This window comes from Halichoerus grypus, chromosome 13 (assembly GCF_964656455.1).
Source record: "Halichoerus grypus chromosome 13, mHalGry1.hap1.1, whole genome shotgun sequence".
Lineage (NCBI taxonomy): Eukaryota > Metazoa > Chordata > Mammalia > Carnivora > Phocidae > Halichoerus > Halichoerus grypus.
The window spans coordinates 94,237,045-94,248,961 of NC_135724.1; the positions used below are offsets into that span (position 1 = coordinate 94,237,045).

At 57.0% G+C, this 11,917-nt stretch overlaps 1 long non-coding RNA gene across 2 annotated transcripts; it reads right to left on the reverse strand.

Annotated features, from left to right (window-relative positions):
- Window positions 1–3,668: 3,668 nt before the first annotated feature.
- Window positions 3,669–11,699, reverse strand: LOC118543649 (uncharacterized). Of its 2 annotated transcripts, none has more exons than XR_013443217.1 (5): window positions 10,081–11,699; window positions 8,352–9,171; window positions 5,655–6,575; window positions 5,425–5,497; window positions 3,669–4,317 (listed from the first exon to the last, which is right to left on the reverse strand). It is a non-coding gene; the product is annotated as an uncharacterized LOC118543649 (long non-coding RNA). The 2 variants fall into 2 exon arrangements; XR_013443216.1 differs by having other exon boundaries at window positions 10,057–11,699.
- Window positions 11,700–11,917: the final 218 nt, after the last annotated feature.

Consider the following 11,917-nt stretch of genomic DNA (forward strand, 5'->3'; position numbering starts at 1 on the left):
AGTTAGGGGATTTCTTTGTGACCAGCACATGACTCCAGCGAGGGCTGGGAAAGAGCAAAATCTCCTTTCTGAGGATGTGGGACCTGCTCCCCATGCAGTCTTGTTTCTGCTTTTAGGCAGACCCTTCTTTCTTAAGAGTCTTGGTCACTGTTCATCTTGGTGGGTCTTAGTATCGGTCCTGATACTGGTCTGACTTGCCTCCCTCCTTCAGGTGCAGAAATTGTACTTTACCTACATCCCACAGTCTCAAAGAGCAGTTCAAAGAGAATCCTGGCTATTTTCACACGGAGGCACAAACTCAAATGCCCACGAGCAAAGGTGATGCTCAAAATGTTTGACAGCTGGCCAGGCACAGCGCTGACAAACCAGACTGGAGTCAGCGTGTCCGTCTTCGAGGGTTCAGAGCCTGGGGCGCAGGGACCAGGGGAAGGCACGTCCCAGGATGTGGTTTCTGTGGCCACTGGGCTGTGGAAGGGGACTTGATTGACAGGAGGGGCAGCAGGGACTCAGCCCATCACCACGCAAGACTGAACCCTGCAGACCACGTTTTGTTTTATTCCCAGGAAAAGCTAAAAATTCATGATTCTTTTGTGGAATTCCCTAATTTATTGTCTTTAACACTATTAAAAGAATAGCCCTGGACGGGCCTACGCGGGACAGGAGACCCATCTCCAGGCGGTGTCAGTCCCAGACCAGGGATGCGGAACCCTCCTGTACACGACATACAGTGTATGCAACTCATCAGCACGGCAATGCCAGGTGAGGCAAGGCCAGGGTCCCAGCTGACCTGCTTGGGGGGGGGCCCAAACCCTGGTGGTTTTGGTTTTTCGCCTGCTAAGTACCACAGCCTCCCCAACGTGAGCTGGAACGCAGCTCCCCCTTACACATCAAAGAGGGCGCCTCCTGCTGGAGGGAACCTTTCAGCTGCGGCTCCTCCCGCGTCCCCAGCCTCCCTGCCTCCTGCCTGCCGCTGACCTCAGGCCCTGCCCGTGGCCTGGCCCTGAGAGAGCAGACCAGCAGATCTGCCCTCCTGTGAGCAACTCCGTCCGCACCGGCCTCCCCGGTGGGTGTAAATGCGCTGGGCTCTCTCGTGAGTCGTCCTGCTCACACTTGCCTGGCAGCCCCCCACCCGTTTCCTCCCCCCGCACTTGGTTACCGTCCAGCTGCTTTAAGGTAGATGTCCCCATGGTGTTCCTGCCCTGTGACCTCTTCCTTCCTCAGCTACGGAAATGTGGTCTCTCCCCCCACCTCGCCCACCCCCTTGCCCCTGGGATGGCTCTGAGCACAGTCACCAAGGACTGCCTTGTTCCTAAACCCAGCGGGGATGTTCAGGCTCCACCAGGTGGGTCCCTGGCTAGAAACCTGACAGTCGTCCCATCTAACACCAGGTCCCATGGGCCCACCCACTGGTATTTCTGTCTGTCCTCTTGTCCATCCCTTCTGCCGCCACGTTGAGAGAGCCAGCCCCATCTCTGACCCAGAGCACTGCAACAGCCTCAGCTTGTGCTTTCCCAACGCGCAAGTACTTACAAGTCACCAGAGAGCCCGGCGGTGCAGGCTCGGGCTCGGGACTTCTGTGGGGGGCGGTCCAGGGGCTGTGCTTGCAGTCACTCCCCAGTGAGACCAGAGCTGCAGGTCCGGGGACCTTGTGCTGAGGAGCCAGGTTCTGAGCAGTCTCCTTGCCCACAGCTTCTCCCAGCACCACTGCCCCCAGAGAGGTCCCTCTCACATGCACACAGGGTCATGCTCCCCCTCTGCGTAAAAACCCTCCACGCTGCCCACAGGCCTCCGAAGGCAGCACTTCTGTTGGCTGGTGTCCTGGCCCTCCCAGCTCAGAGCTGCTGGTGTGTGCTCGGTGTCCTGCTCTCCGGGGCCTCCCTGCCTCGGACTTCCCCCGCTCCCTCCATCGGGCTGACCCCTCTGTGTCCTCTCAGGCTCCGGCCGCTCTGTCCCCTGGGAAGCCTTTACTGGATCTCACGCGTGGTCGGGCGCCCTCGTTTATGGCCAGCATGGCACCGTGTTCTCTGCCAGTAGACCTGAGCTCCTTCAGAGCAGTGCCCGGCTAGAGCACTGCTGGGAGCAAGGCGTCCTTCTGTGGTCTGGTTACGAGGGGTCACGAAGAGAACTGACACCCTCCCAGGACATCTCTTGCCCTTGCCTTCATTCTCGCTCTGGGCCAGACATCCCACGTGTAGCTCTGGGTCCAAATTCATCTCTCCCTGGGAGACAAGCACTTGGCAGTTTTAGCAGAAAATAAAATTAGTTACCAGACTCAGGAGCTTCTCCCACGGCCCTGCCCACAGGTTCGGGCTTGTCGCCTTGAGCAATGTCCATGATTGCAATCAAAGCTGAGTGCCATAAATTACTTCATTTCAGACCAGTCACACTTGATCCCACTGAGCTTACATTAAGACAGTGGGGTGTTAAGAAGCATTTCTGAAAGAGGGATGTGAGATACACACAAAGTCTCTGTTTCCCCTCTGCTTGTGGCTCAGTCTCTCAGTCAGGTATTTCTTGCACTCCTACCATGTGCTGGGGGGACAGCCGTGAGCAAAGCAAAGGTGTCTGACCTTGTGGGGTCCACATACTAGTTGTGGGGAGACTGAGCCGTCCGATGACCTGTTATTCCCTGATGCCCACTGTACCGAATCATCCATCCTGCCTGGAGGGTCAGTGCCGTGTCAAGCCCCGTGTCGAGTCATCCCGTGTGAGTCAAGGGTCCCCGGCTATGTCAGCATCTCCTGCCCTCCAGAAAATGTGCATCACAGAGATTACTGAGTATTTCTAAGGGCTTCAGGGAAGGAGTACACTGTGGGCCCTCAGGGCTTGTGTGTGTGTGTCGGGGGGTGTAGTTCATATGTGAGAAAAGTGCTCCAGGGGCGCCTGGGTGGCTCAGTCGTTAAGCGTCTGCCTTCAGCTCAGGTCATGGTCCCAGGGTCCTGGGATCGAGCCCCGCATCGGGCTCCCTGCTCGGTGGGAAGCCTGCTTCTCCCTCTCCCACTCCCCCTGCTTGTGTTCCCTCTCTTGCTGTCTCTCTCTCTGACAAATAAATAAATAAAATCTTAAAAAAAAAAAAAAGTGCTCCAAAACTTCTGTGTGCCCAAGCCTCAGGTTTGGTGTCAGAGTTACGTGCCACAGACAAGTTGTCACAGACTCAGCGACACGAAACAACACACGTTATGCAGTTTGTGCAGCTCTGCATCTGGACACAGTGCCGCGGGGCACCCCCGCTCCAGGTCTCACAAGGCTGCAGCCAAGGCGCTGTTGGGCCTTGCTCCCATCTGGAGACCAGACCGGGGAAGGAGCCGCTTACAAGCCCCTTCTGGTTGTTGGCAGAAGGCATTTCCTCGTAGCTGTAGATTTCACAGCATCTTTTCAAACGCAGCAGCGGAGAGAGGCCATTGCCTCAAGGCTCTGATTTACAGAAGGCTTGGACCCTCTTTTCTTCTTTTCTTTTTTATCGTTTTTTACAACTATTATTTTGGTATCACCTGCCAAGCTTTTGCGGGTCGCCTGGCCCCAGCTAGATGCTCCTCGCCTGAAGCCTCTGACGTAGTTGTAGTCAGATAGTGGCTGGAGTGAGGACCGTGTGGGGGCCTCCGCAGGCTCGTGTCTGGTGCCCAGCGCTGGCGTGTGGGCTGGGGCCCCTACGTGTGACCTGTCCTGTGACCTTGATTCCCACATGACCTGGAGGCTCAGTGGCAAGAGGGAGTTGGATTCTCTTTTAAAGAGCTCACCTGATTAGACCAAGCGTACCCCGGATAGCCCCCATTGTGGTGAACTCAAAGTCAACTGATTAGCAACTTTAATTATATCTGAAAAATTCCCTTTTGCCAAAAACAATCTCACCTAATTCCAGGAGTGAAATTTATCATATTCAAAGTCTATCCCCCACTTGAGGACAGGGATGTGTGGGGGGCGTGTACCCCAGGAGGTGGGAAGCTGGGAGCCATCCCACAGTTCTGCCCAGCGCGGCTTTGGTCCTTCACAGCTTCAGGGGACGCTCGGGCACAGCAACCGTACCACCTCGAGTCCAGGCTTCAGTGCACAGGAGGAGAATGTGGTGGGACCCCTGCACTGCAGGGCAGCGCCCGTCGCTGGGAACCTCTGCTTCCCCTGACCCGTGCCCGCAGGGAAAGCCCGAGGGGGCCTGGCAGGCCGGGGTCTGCCCACCTGAAGCTCTGTGCCGCAGAAGAGCCCGGAGTCTGCAACAAAGCCCCGCGCCTCCGCCAGCCTCTCTGCTCAGAAACCGCCCACCGTGGGGATCCAGCACAGCTCCCCGTGCACGTTTTTGAGGAAGAGAATTCCCAGCGAGATCTGGAGAAGAAAAATTCTCCAAATATCTCAGCTGCCTTTAAGAATTCCTTTCATGCCGGGCGCCTGGGTGGCTCAGTCGTTAAGCGTCTGCCTTCGGCTCAGGTCACGATCCCGGGGTCCTGGGATCGAGTCCCACATCGGGCTCCCTGCTCGGCGGGAAGCCTGCTTCTCCCTCTCCCACTCCCCCTGCTTGTGTTCCTGCCCTCGCTATCTCTCACTCTGTCAAATAAGTAGATAAAATCTTTAAAAAAAAAAAAAAAGAATTCCTTTCATGCCATTCAAAGTGAGATTCTGTGTGGGCCAAATAGGCTGCTGCCCACGGAGAAAAACTAAATTTTAAACGTGAGCTGTCGAGTTAGGTAGTGACGGGAGGCAAGCTCCGGGGTCCGCAGCAGAGCTGGCTTCACTCAAGCCAGGCTGCCGTGTAATTGCTTCTGGGGGTGTGTGTGCAGCTCAGCTCCAGCCCGGGAAGAAATTCAGAATCAGCCCTGTGATTAGATTTTTCGGGAACTCTGCTCCCTTCACTTCAGCGATCTTAGTACACAAAAGAAAACAAATCTGATGGAGCAAGAAATAAGCACCATCTTCAGAATTTACTTTGATTTTTTAAACTTATGTTAAGGTTTTGATTGCAGTCTCTCCAAAACAAAAGTAGGAGAAGATTTTATTCTCTCTGCAAATCAAAAATTCCAGAAGCCACAGAAGAAAACATTGTTCTGGCTGAGCACCAGGAGCCTTTGTGCTGAAGAGTCAGGGTTTTGTCACAGGAGCTCTTCCAGTGGCCTTTAAATGTCTGGAGAGTGTGAGTCCCCCCGACTAAGCAAGCCCTCCCCCACCACACCTCCCCCCCTTCATGCCTACACTCCACCCCTGACTCAATAAGCCCAGTTACCTTTCTGCAACCCCCCCTCCCCCATTCTGTGATTTCTGGGAATACAGAATGTCCCAAAAAAGCAAATTTCCAGCACCACTAACAATATTGTAAAAACTCTTACCTCCAAACACACAACTCTTACTTCTCTCTGCCCCTGCCACCATCATCTCCCGAGTTGTTGTATTTTGTTTTTCATTATTTTCTCAGAGCTTTACATAGCTAATATTGCTCACCTTTTTTTGCTGGGACTTCTCCCCAGGTCTCAGGGCAGAAGTGCATAAAGGGCCACGACAGGTCTTCTCTCTGCTATGGGAAACACTCGCAACTAGCCTCCTGCCTCCTGCCCTCTGGGCAGGTCTGACCCCCGACGCCCAAGGCGACAGCCTGGCGCGGTGGTACGAGCCACGCTCACTGCTGTGAAGCTGCGCCCTCATGCCCTCACTTACCAACTGCACAAACTCACCGGCTTTTTAAAACTGCTTTTCCTTCATCAGGCTGTTCCCAGTCGTCATCTCACTCACCAACTTGGGGTTAGGGTCCAGTTTCGTCCCGGGCCCCCTCATGGGCTGTGCAGTCTCCTTGGACTCAGTTTACACCACGGGTAAGCCGCCCCACGGACATGGGTGCTCTGTGGAAGTGAAGGCGGCGCAGTCCGCTGACAATGGGTCACGCGCTGTTGGACGTGTCGGGGTAGCTGTCCTCTGAGATCCCTTCCAATTGTAAGAATCTGTGATAATATTAAACAGGCTTGTGGGCCACCGCGATGGACAGGGAGGTGTTTGTGAACAATAAAAGTATGAACGAACGCAGGGGGGCATTCATTCAACCATCACTGTGCTTCATCCTTTCAGGTGGAGTATGCGTACGTTGGGGACCGTGACTTGGGGCACTAGGTCACATTTTCCCACCTATGCTCAGCACAGGAACCTCTGGCTCTTATTCTGCACACACTGGCTGGTCCGATGCTGACATCTGTTGGTCACGCGGGGTTGGAGAGGGTCTTCATGGGCTTGTGGAAGCCTCTTCATCACCCACTTGGATCTCCACGTTGTTTCCTCCTCTTTCTGTGTGTGGGCCACAGACTCCAGGGATGGCGAGCGACGGGCAGCCATTGTCACCTCGCATCAGGGGATGGCTGGTGCTACGTGAGGGCACGTCAAGCATCCTGTTGAGCGTTCTGTCGAGGGGGAGGGGGTGGTGGTCGTTTATGCCGCCGGGGACTCCCAGTTAGGAGCATTCTTCTGAACAGCAGTTGGTTTGTGGATGTTTGTTGGTTGGTTTTTTCCATTTTGCCAAGGACTCTGTGGGATCATTTGTCATGGCCTCTTCATATGACCAGATGTCCAGACGTTTTTGTTTTATTACAAAATCCAGTGGGTGGAAGCTGCAAAGGGAGAAAGAATCTATTAGATGCGTTCAGCATGGATTATTAAGTTAGATCAACAGAAATGCGAAGGGAATAGCATCGCCGTCCTGTGTGGATTTTTCCTGAGTGCATATCTGAGATGCTTTCGTTCTAATTAAAATACCACAGGGACTTGAGCTCGTTACTTGCCTTAGCTGTGGATGATCCGGGTTCTGTTGTAATTGTTTTGTTTGCATTTCATAGGGAATCAGTTCAGTGGACAAATAAGATAGAAATAAAAACAGATAAGAGGCATTTGTTCTGCCATGTGATCATTTTAAGCAGTCCTGGGAATAGTTCTAGATCTATTTATGATGGAATTAAACGCATACTGCATGTTCATTGTTTACTGTCTCTTTCTAATTTCTGTGTTGTTTCTAAGGAGACATACATAATTTATGATAAGATGCAATATCGTGTGATTTGTTTTTTAAGCCTCGTTCTTGATATCGCCCTCGTGCGTGCAGGGGCGCCGCCACAGCCGTTCTCTGTGGTACAGAGCAGGGCCAGCGGCTGCGGGAGCACCGTCAGGGCAAGCTCCGTGGTAGAGAACGCGCAGGTTTTGCTTTGGGAACTTCTGCATTTAAAATCTTCGGATGAGCTGAGTGGGAGGCCCCCGGGTTCAATCGGCACATGGATTTTGGGGCTTTGCCATGAATAGAAATACATGTTTTGAGGACCGGTCTCCGAGGGGATGTCAGAGCGGTCCGTTCTTATTCATATGGCAAAAGACGACCCCAGTGCCAGTGGACGAGGCTGGGATTGAACAGTTTGTGACCAGAAAGACCCAAGAGGGAAAGTAGCAGCAGCAGCACTGAGTCTGAGCAGCGTTAACTCAGCTCCTCAGCACAGCCGAAGCCTCACGGTGGCTCCGCGGCCTCAGAAAGCAGAACCTGAGGCCAGGGATCCGGCAGGCTACGGCTGAGCGTGTGCGAAGTCCCGGGGGACAGGCTGTGGGGGCCTGGCGGGGGCGGGGGCAGCGCAGGTCACCCGGGGCGGGGGTGGGGAGTCTGACACAAGGGACTCAGACGATGGCTCCATCACGGGGAGGCTCGGGGGGGACTCAGCCGCACCGTAGGTTATGTTGACCACAGTGGCCGTGGTTAAACACAGAGCCCGGGGAGGAAGCCCCGTGTCTCATGCGCAGGGCATGTGTCACCCTGTTGATGGAGGACCTTTGTCTGTGTCTAAGGCTTTAAGACCCTCGTGGGCACCCACTGTCTGCAGGCGCCGGCTCTCCATTCATTCCCTGCTGTCCAAGCCTGAGTCCTTAGCAGCATCTTCATGCAGCCTCCCCAACTAACTAACTTCCTTCCTTCCTTCCTTCCTTCCTTCCTTCCTTCCTTCCTTCCTTCCTTCCTTCCTTCCTTCCTTCCTTCAAACTGAAGCCTTGAGTCTACCTGCCTCACCCCTGGCTCTTCCAGATAGATTCCCAGCTGAGAAATGCCCGTCATCTGCCACCTTTCTTGGGACACAAACCTTTGGTCCTAATCCAACATGGAACCCGAGAGTGTGCCTCTAGAGTCTTTCCAAATGGGCCACCTCTGCCACGTGGCTTGCTCCCACCCCCGCCATCTCCCATGGGCCGCCATTGGGGCCCAGAGCCCGTCTCAGGACCCCCACCCCACTGCCCCTGCTCTGTGTGCGCCCTGTCTGAGCAGGAGGTGGGGCCGTGCTGGGCTGCCTCCCCGGGGCCTCCCCCGCCTCCAGGGTCACGGTGTCACTGGCCGCATCTGCCCCGCGTGAGTCACTCACCGTGAGTTCCCGGACAGCTCGCTTCCTTCTCCCAGGGCAGTTTGCACTGAAGACCCTTGTCTGAGTCCCAGATGCTGGAGTAGCAATTGAATTGTCTGGTCTGAGGAAGAACTTGTGACTGCGGCGTTCTCCTGCTGCAGACACTTGGAGTGGCCTCCCGGTGGCCAATTTGACCCCGTGGTGGCTGCCCTCGCTGCGAGACTGTGGCCTGCAGGCCCCCGCGCTGGGACGGCCGCTGGTGCAGTCACGTGACCAGTGAGCCTGGGTGCCTCAGCTGGTCTCCCGAGGCCTTCTGGGCCCCTGAAGAGCAAGGGTTGCGCGTCCCTGGCGACCTGCCGCCATGTCGCCCATCTCAAAAGAGCGCTCAGCCTCGCACGGTCGGCCATGCAGAGGGGTCCAGCCCCCGTCCCAGCACCCAGCTCCAGCGTGGGGCGCAGGGTGCTGCCAGGGACGGGGTGCGCAGAGGGCTTCAGTCTCTTCTAAAAGGCGCTGTGCGGGGAAGTGGGGGCCCAGGCTCCCGATCAGTGCTGGCACTGTCCCACGGCGCTCGTGTAGAGACTGGTGGCTTCCTAGGGACACAGGCGGAGGGCTGCCCGGCCCGGCAGCGCTGTCACGGTGGGCCGGGGAGACCGCTGGGGAACGGCACAGGGAGCGGGTTGGGCCGTGACTGGGCAGGGGCTGTGAAATGCGGGGGGGTGGACGATGCCGTCTCTCCAGTTGTGCTCGCTGAAGGTAATTCTGGGTTTCCGCTCCTCTGTGGCCAAGAGGAGTCTGGTGTCCTGGGCCGTCTCGGCGTTTGGGGTCTAAAGGAGCCTGTTTTCTGCAAGTAGACATGTGGGGCTCAGCACAACAGGCCGAGGGGCTGTTTGCCCAGTTTACCCTGAGCACTCCTCCCATCGTTTGGGCTGGGCTGTGCTGGGGTCCCCGGGCTGGGTGGGGGGGTCTTCCATATCCCCATTAGGGGGCTCTACAGTCCAGGCCCGGGTGTGTGTGGGCTGAAGTCCAGCTTGCATTTGGCTATGTGGACGCCGCCTCTGACACGGGCTGAGCCCATGAAGGACCCCTGGTGCTAAATTGTCAGCCCAGAAAGGGGTAGCTCCTGCTTCTGCCCCAGAGGGCCCCACCTAGGCCATAGGCCTCTGTCCTCTCCACGTGGCCACCCCGCAGCTGGGCCACGTAGCCTACGTGGGACATTCCTGCACATGGTCCCACATATTTCCTGCTCTGTGTCTACCCAGTGGCCCACCAGTCCTGGAGGAAACCCAGAGCTCGTGTTCCTGAACCAGATGGGGGAGCCTGAGGTACCACTGGGACCCTGGGCCATCCACTGGGGTAGGGTCCCTGCCCGGTCTCTGCTCCACCCTGGTGGCCTGCTTGTCAGGGGGTCCTGCCTCTCCCTCCCTTCCCCCACTGTAGAGAGCAGGCCACCGACTCTCTCCTGCCTGACTCCTGACTTACTTTGCCATAGGCTCTTCACTTAAAAGGCAATTTCTCTAATTGCTCATTTGGGGATCTGATCTGATACCCCCCTGACAGGGGCCTTTGACTAAGGTGTTAGCAGAAATTAAATGTCTATATCTCGAGGTCCTATCTACACAGAGGCCCGCACGTACACCGCCCGTCTCTGCGCGTCCTGTCCCGGGCTCCAGTTTCCATTTCTTGCTAGTTTCCCACTGGCAGAATCACCTCAGGCTTTCCCCCTTACCGCTTGAGCTGAGAGCAGCTGCACCTGCTTGACGGAGAACGTTCTCGTTACGCTCGGGGCCACGGGGCTCATCCACGGCATGCTGGTAACACTGATGCTGAGGCCCACATCCATGTGCCGTAGGCAGGCATGTCACATCCACAGGGAGTCCTCCCATGGGCTGTGGGGCCGGACACCACGTGGCTTCTCCAGGGGCAGCTGCCACGGCCTCCCGCCGCTGCCGACCACACGGGAAGGCGGATCCAGTGCTGCCAGACGTCCCACCATGTTGACAGACCACAGAAAGCCACGTTGTCAGTGAGACCTCCTGATTCACACATTGGGCTCTGCAGGGGTGTTCCCCCCCCTGCACCCCTCTCTGGCCTCCCGCCAGAGGCTCCAGGCATGCACTGTGACCCCCGAGGCTGACCTGTGGCCTGTGGTGCCCAGGCCCTTCCCTCTGCTTCCTGCTGGGTTTCGCCCATGGAGCTCCAGCTCCAGACAGTTCGTGCCTGACAGGGATCAGAGGCACAGTGGGGTCATCAGGGTGCTGACGGTAGCTGTGGGTGTGACAGGCCCCTCGGGAAGGACAGGGCGGGGGGGAGGACAGGCACTGGGCGCTGGGCTGCAGGTCCTCCAGGCCCATGACCAGCATGGCCTCCGCCCAGTGACGTATCACTCACGCACGTAGAGGAGGAGGCCGGTGTGGCCGCCCCTGCAGGCGAAGGAGCCGTGGACACCTGAGCGACACCTCAGTGAGGCTAGTTAGAAACGTCTGCCCTGCCCAGAACACGCAGCCACCCCGGGTCTGATCAAACGGCCTGATCGTCATCCCTGTTGTCCGTGGGCCTGAGTGCCGTCCCTTCCATCCCTGGTACTCCAAGTGTGGTCCACGGGCCTGCAGCATCAGCCTTGCTGGGGGCTCGTGGGAAGAACCTCAGGCCGGGGCCTAGACCCACTGGGTCAGCATGCATTGCGAAAAGATCCCGGTGACTCACATGCAGATCCCAGGCTGAGGAGCGCCAACGACCAGTCATCTGCCGCCCCCACTAACTCCGGAGAATGGTGTGTGCCGTGAGGGTCTACACCTCCAGATCTCAGGAAGCAGAACTCCCAGCTTAAGATGCAGGTTGAACACACTGCCCTGGGTCCTCCTGAACACCCACCAGAGAGCTAGGATACCGGGATAGGTGTTAACCTAAGTGGACAAAGGTCAGAGAAGGGGACAAGAAATTCAAGGTGGCTGGAGCTCATGGGGAACGGGGCCGGTAGCCAGCAGATCCACTCCAGCAAGCCGGAAGGGAGGAAGGGAGGGGAGGAGGCTTCCTTCCCTGAGAGACTGACCAGGGGCCCGTCAGGAGGGCCTTCCCAGGGAAATGCCCACCGCCGCCCCATCACGGAGCCTGGCAGCCAGCTCCCCGATGCTGCAGCGTGACCATGAGCCCACAGACAGAGAAACACGCAGCAGGAAAGCAGAGACTGAAAATCGGCAAAGGGAATTTCCAAACCCCAGCTCTTCGTGTCCTCGGGAGACGAGAGGAGGTCCTGCCCATGTAACAGGATGGGATGCTGTTGGAAAGAGCAGCAGAATGTGACCCTCAAGGCAGAAGTCCTGCAGCACTGGGCTGCCCAGTGAGGAAATGTCCTGAGTGCAGAGCAGGAAGGTGGAGGGGCCAGGAGGGGCGGGCTGGAGGAACGGACCCTTCTCCCTTGCAGACCTGCAGACTGCAGACCCACAGACCCCAGACCGCAGACCCCAGACCCGCAGACCCCAAACCACAGACCCACAGACCACAGACCCACAGACCCCAGACCGCAGACCCACAGACCCCAGACCGCAGACCCCAGACCTGCAGACCCCAAACCACAGACCCACAGACCC